The sequence below is a fragment of the Plecotus auritus genome (assembly GCF_963455305.1).
Source record: "Plecotus auritus genome assembly, chromosome: 4".
NCBI lineage: Eukaryota > Metazoa > Chordata > Mammalia > Chiroptera > Vespertilionidae > Plecotus > Plecotus auritus.
The window spans coordinates 128,219,390-128,225,722 of record NC_137775.1 but is presented as its reverse complement, the minus strand read 5'-3'; the positions used below and the strand labels follow the sequence as shown (position 1 = coordinate 128,225,722).

Genomic DNA, 6,333 nt, shown 5'->3' with positions numbered 1-6,333 from the left:
CTCTGAGCGCCCCAGTGCTAACCCTGTGCTCCTGGGGCCTGGATTCTACTCAGTTCTGTGCCTTATTTGGCCTAAATGATTTCTCCAGCTTCAATGTGTATTTTTTGGGCTTCATTTTGGAAATATCATCCTTAAATCTACTCTCTACTTGAGTTTGTTTTACTTCTAATGCTGAGGAATGAAGATTCTGGGTAAAAGGAAATAAAGATGATGGGTTTTCCTAAGCTTTACATTTCAAGAATGGATTCCTCAAATGGCAACGGGCAGTCTACTTTATTCCTCAAATGATGACATGTTCCATGCAAATTAGTATTTAATTGGACTAATTTGTTTTCACGGAAAGCACGGATTTCTTTCCAAGAGGATCAGTTTGATAATGTTTTACCAGCTAGTGCTACGAGACCAAATATAAACCAGTTCTGAGAAACAGGAAGTGAACCTGACTGGTCTAGTCTGCTGTCCCTGGCAGTGACGCAAATACAGAAATCAAATTAGGAAAACAAGATACGTGGGTGTGGGGCCATCGATAATAAGGCAGGATGCTACAACACAGGCAGGAACACTTTTAACCAAACGCCATTCATTTTAATAACACCCTGAGAAATGTGACTTCCACAGAACGCGCTAGTGATTGGAAAGCAGGATGAGCCCGAGTTCCCTAGCAACAGCATGTGCTTGGGAGACAGTCATTAGTCTTTCTGTGAATCCCACCAACCCCTTACTTTTCTAAACATATGACTGACATTAAAAATACAAGACGTTTCAGAAAACACTTTAAAATTTCCAGGAGTGAAATGGAAAGGAATAATAATAATAATAATAATAATAATAATAATAAAAGGTTTCCCTGAGAACTGCACTCAGGTAAAAGAAATAATGTTCCTGTGTGCCCAGCCTGTCCCTACATTCACTGCTCTCAGTTCTGTTTCTGAATCCCCTATGGTAAATAAAGGGCAGCGGAGGTGAAACTTCAGAGGTGAAGGCAGTCCCCTCATCCAACATGAATCATGGTCAGCGCGTGAATAGCGGGGTGGGCAGCTTGTATTGGGCGGAGGCTGATGGGGATGGAGGGAGGGAATATAAACGCACAGTCTTCTTTTCCTTTCAGCAGGATAAATTACTCTGTTTGAAGGAGGGTGGTGAGGGGAACGAAGCTGTTCTTCCTATTGATTGTTTAATTGCTCCAGTGGCTGTTTGTCTGAGGCCACTGGCCAAGAGCATTATTATTTTCGTGGCTAAAGTGAGGTTGGGCAGGTGTCCATTCCATTCCCTACTTTTAAACAGGTCAGCTCATAAAGCTCAGCCAGGCTGCAGGAATATGGTTCATGTTGACTCTTACTACTCAGCTCTACCCTAAAGAACCAGTGCTGATGGCTGATGGCTCTCACACCCTGAATGATTGCCTCTAGCCCTGTCCGTGGTTGGGGATCCACAACTCCTCTGTAGCCTGAGTCAACTGCGGGCCGTTACTCGAATGGTAATTATTGCTGCGTTTTTTCTGGTCAGCCTTATTATGGCCTAGAGCTAGGAGGTCCCTTTCAGCTGGACACAGGGCTCCTTCAGTTTGGCCCGGGTGACTCCTCGTTTTCCCCACCTCCCCACCTAACGCCCCTACGCGCTCCCTTCCCAAGGCGACCACCTGCGCCGCCCCACTTACCATCTGCCCGCGGGGAGGGCCCCCCGAGGTAGCGGAGCCCTCCCTGCTCCAGGGAGGCTCGGGGGAGCTCGGTGTTAGCCTCCAGCCCTTCGCTACCGGAGAGATCAGGTTCCTCCCCTCCTCCCCCTCCAGCGCCGGCCGCCCTCTTCTTGCATGACACAGCAGAACCGCAGCTGCTGCAGCAAGTCCCAACCATCCGCCCAGGAAGCGCCGCAACCCGGGCTCAGGAGGGGCGAAGGGGGGCGAGGCGGGGAGCCACCGCCGAGGGGGTTCTTGCCCCCACTTTGCACCACGCACTCTTTTCCCAGCCCAGGGGCACCGACACAAAATGTGGCTAAAGCCGACCAGGCCGAGCTGTTGAGGAATGCTGGGGTTTGGCGGCAGAAAGGATGGGACCAGAGAGACCGGGGTGTGAAGGAGACCCCAGTAGGGGCAGGGCTTTGCAGGCAAAGAAGGGGAAGAAGAGGCCAAGAAGTCAAAGGCCAGGCTGTGAAGGAGAATAAAGGAGGTCAAAGAGAGGTAAGGAGGTAGAGTTGCTGAGAAAGGAGACCGAGCTGGAAGAGGGGGGGTTGGGAGAGGTTGGGGGGGGGGTTGGGAGAGGTTGGGGGGGGGGCTGGGATGGGAGGGAGCTGCAGGGTAAGGAGGACTGGGAGGGAGTATTTGGGGAGGCCTGAGCTAAGTACCCTGGCAGCATGGGGGCTGAATTGGGAGGCAAGGGAAGAAAAGAAGAGAGGGATGGAAGAATTACGCATTGGATAAGAAGGTAAAAATTGGGGGACATACTATGGAATTATTAGAAGGGATGTCTGGGAGCTCATTCATCATGGCTGATGAGGTGGAAAGAGATAGTTAATTGAGGCAAAGCCAAAAGAAAGGGTGATATTACACCCCACTCTTAGTTGTATGTGAAGTTTTTAATAATTCTGCCAATCCAAACAGGGCGTTTTCCTTATAAATGGAAAAGCATGAACTGAAACATAGAAATGCCTATTTAGCTTAGATTTACGGGGTGAAATCTCCATGGTCCACACAAACTTTAAGGCAGATATTTGGGATTTAAGTCATCAGTCCATAAAGGGGTTGTGATTCAGTAATATCAAAGGCACTCAAAACTGATGTTACAGTATCCACATATCACTGGACTTTAAGTCTTTCATAGTGGTTATTAAATGTTGGAAATGATGACAAAATTATTGGTTCAAAATATTGAAATGTTCATGCCTCTCCCTCTGTCTCTAACACACACACACACACACACACACACACACACCCCTATAATTTCTAGTGTCTAGCATGTAACGTATGATTAAGGGAAAAACGTGTTTCCCTGATAATTTTATTTCCCACTCTATGCATTTGACAGCAGACCAGCTACTTCTCGCCATTTCAAAGAATGTGGTCAGAAAGTAATACAGAAACTGCCACTTTGGTTTTGTCTATACCTTCCAGGTCGTATCTTCGTGCCTCACTTCCTGACACAAACAAGTTTTCACTGTTGTCAGCAACAAAGCCCTAATATAGCTGCGGGAAGAAAACTGCATCGCATTTTGTCTCCTGCAAGCATCATCCACAGTTACCGGAGGAATGTAATTCCAGAAAGCTTTAAAGCTGGTGGTGATGGTAATTATGTATCAAATGCCCGATTCTATTTCTGTTATTATTGTTCTGTCATTTCTGTTCTACCCAAGAGCTGGCTGAACTCGCAGAGGTACAGATCCGGTTTTTCTTTTTGATCTGGTAAAATTTAATCAGACCTGATGGAGAACTCATTACTCTTGGGGGAAAATAAAGTGGGAGCCACGAAATGTCATTTTCACAGAGCGTGGGTTTTGTGACTGTAGGGAAGGATTTAAGGACGCTCCTTCTGTTCGGTTTTCTATGTAATGAGCAAAGGCTGCTTGCGCACACAGACGCCACAGCTCCCGGATGCTGTGGCTCCCTTATCTGGGCTTCGGCAGCGCCAGGAGCCCCTCCAGGACGCTGCGAGGGGCTCGCGGTGGGTGGTGGTGCGAGTGCCGAGCCCGCGGCAGCCAGTCCTGCTGCTGTTGTTGCTGCTGCTGCTGCAGTCACGTGGGAGCCCCTTTAAGTTTCCATAGAGAAGCCTCTCCGGTGTCACATGATGGACATGATATAATGAAACAACACCGTGGAGAGGAAAGCATTAGGGGAGCCCACGGCTACGAAAACAAGTGAGCGAGAAGAGGTGGGAGGAAGAGAAACTACGCCACCTCCCCTGCAGCCAAGCCGCACGCAGCAGCAGCGGGCAAGGAGAAGGGGGCGACGCCGGGGGAAGGCGGGAGGCTGGGAGACCGGGTCCTCAGCCCCGGCCCGCAGACCCCGACGCCCACCGCAGAGAGAACAACTTTCAGCCGGCAGCCTGGGCCAGCCCTGCACCTGTCCCCGGAGCCTCCATCGCTCCCCGTGATGATCAAAGGGAAATTGTAGAAGAATATGCTCTACAAATACTACATGCGCATCGTTTCCCCCCCGCGTCTCGCTCTGGAGGAAGGAAAGAGAAAGGGATTTAAGCAGCCGCTGGTGTTCAGCCCCAAGGTAAGTTCTGGAAGGCGGGGAGAGCCGGCCCCACCGGCAGGACTTTGGGATGGGCATTTGGTTCTCGGTTTAGACCTCTCCTCGGGAGGAAACGAGGCGTCCCCTCGCTGCTGGCGACGCGGATGGGTCCGATGGTCCAGCAGAAACATTTACACTGTGGACTGTTATTTCCTCTTTCGCACGTCCCGGAGCTCCCACCCTCGGACTCCCCGGGGGCCCCATGCCTGTCCCCGGGAGGGGCCGCAGGTCACGGCCTGGGTGTTCGGAAGCCGGGTGCAGGAAGGTAGGGGTCCTGGCGTTACTGGCAATGCGGGGCAATTTCGCCATGTTTGTGTTGCTAAGATCACTTTTCCCCCCTTTGAGGAGCCTGGATGCCACATGCTCCTCCGGAGCTGCTGCCGGGTTGAGAGCTTTTTTTTTTTTTTTTTTTTTTCAATGTCCGCATTCCAACTAATGTTGCGCAGATAAAATTCAAACTTGAGGTAAACAGAGGAGGAGGAGGAGGGGAGAGGGGGGAGGAGAGGGGGGAGGAGGGGAGAGAGGGAGGGAGGCTGTTTCCATTTCGAGATCCCACCTCTTCACTCTGCGTAGACCAACATCCGAACCCCCTGAGCACTCGCTCGTGCCCCCCACCTACCCCACCTTTGGTGTCTACCAGAAATAAGGCGGCGCAGGAAAGGGGGGACGGTGTTGCTTACAGAGGACGCGGCGCCTGGGTTCTCAAAGGGAAACGCACCCCTGTCACTCGGGCCTCTGGCTACTCCCTCCTTTCGCCAGGAGGGACGTTGGCTGCCTAGGTTTGCTTTGGAGCTGGGGGACCGGGGGACAGCGCTCCCGGGCGGGGCGAGGGGATGCCTGCCCTTCTCCCCCTTACTTTAGGGAAGGGACAGGATTGCTCCCGCCCCACCCAGGCGCGGGCCCGGGAGGCGGGCTGGGTGGGTCTCAGGTGTCCCGCGGGCAGGTGGAGTAGCAGGTGTGTGGGGGGCACTTCTATTTGTAAGTTGCCCTGGGTGGGACGACGAGGGAAGTCTGAAGGCGAGTGGATGGGCAGAGCTGCGTCTTGTTTTCTGGCGAATTAAGGAGAAAATTCAGTATGTTCCCTACCCCTACCCCCACCCCCACCCCCGGTTTAAATATCGGATTCAGCTGGAAGCTAGGCTGAAGGGTGAGTGGGGATGTTTAAGGGCGAGAGTGAGCTTCGTCACGCGGGAAGCTAGGCTTCTGACAGCTTGTAGGCATGCCCCCACCCCCGGGCTGGAGAGGTGGGCTGGGTGGTCCGAAAGGGGCGGCGTCCCCTGGGGTGGGAGCTGGCTGGGGGTCCCCAAGTGCTCGAGGGTCCGCAGCCCTGGTCGCGGGGGAGTGCGGTGGAAGGAGGAGCGGCCACGTGAGGGGTCTGCGGAAGCGCTGGCGCTGAGGAGGAGGGTGAAGTGCGCAGCAGAGTCGTGACGGGGCTGACACGAAGCCGCCGTAGGCGGTGGGCTGAGGAGGAAGGCAGACTCGCGCGGGCCCGACCCCAGAGCCGTGGCGACGGTTTTATTCCGAGCGGTGGGTGCGCACTCCTAGGTTCTCTCCGGGAAGACCGTTTCCGGGCGGGGTCCCCGCCCCGAGCGAGGGCTGTAAACAGGGTGGCGCCCTCTGCCCTCCGGCCTCGGGTCTGCCGGGGCGCGCGGCCGGCGGCGCCCGAGGTGACGGAGGCGCGGCAGTGGCGGCGGGGACGCGCCTGTTCCCCTCCACCCCCGCGCGCCCCCGCCGCCGCCCGGCCGCCTCTGTTTTTGTTTTGATGGAGCCCGCGTGCAGCTGGCGCGTGTCAAGTCACGTGCCGTGGGCGGGAGGGGGCTGGGGCGCGGGAGGGGAGGGCGCAGTGACGCAGCGGTCCCGGGGCCAGGCGGCCGTGGGGGGCTGCGGGGAAAGGGGCGAGGGGGCGTGTGCCCTGACAGGTCCGGATCGTGCGGGGGGTCAGGTCGTGGAAGTGGATCCTCCGTGGGCCGTATTCGGACGTGGGTGTAAATTCCGAGTTCGTCGTCACAGCAACCCATCCGGGTTGCGGGGCCAGCCTGCGCGCTGATTTGGTCAGGTCAGAAATCTACAGATTTTACCGGCGTGTGTGTTTCTGGGCACGTAGA

The 6,333-nt window shown here is 54.6% G+C and overlaps 1 long non-coding RNA gene across 1 annotated transcript in view; it reads left to right on the top strand.

Annotated features, from left to right (window-relative positions):
• The first annotated feature begins 1,682 nt into the window (after nt 1-1,682).
• Nucleotides 1,683-6,333, top strand: part of LOC308245636 — a 121,412-nt gene continuing 116,761 nt past the window's right edge. The window contains exons 1-2 of the long non-coding RNA XR_013960305.1: nt 1,683-2,176; nt 3,107-4,210. This is a non-coding gene — a long non-coding RNA (uncharacterized lncRNA). The remainder of the gene's footprint in view (nt 2,177-3,106; nt 4,211-6,333) is intronic.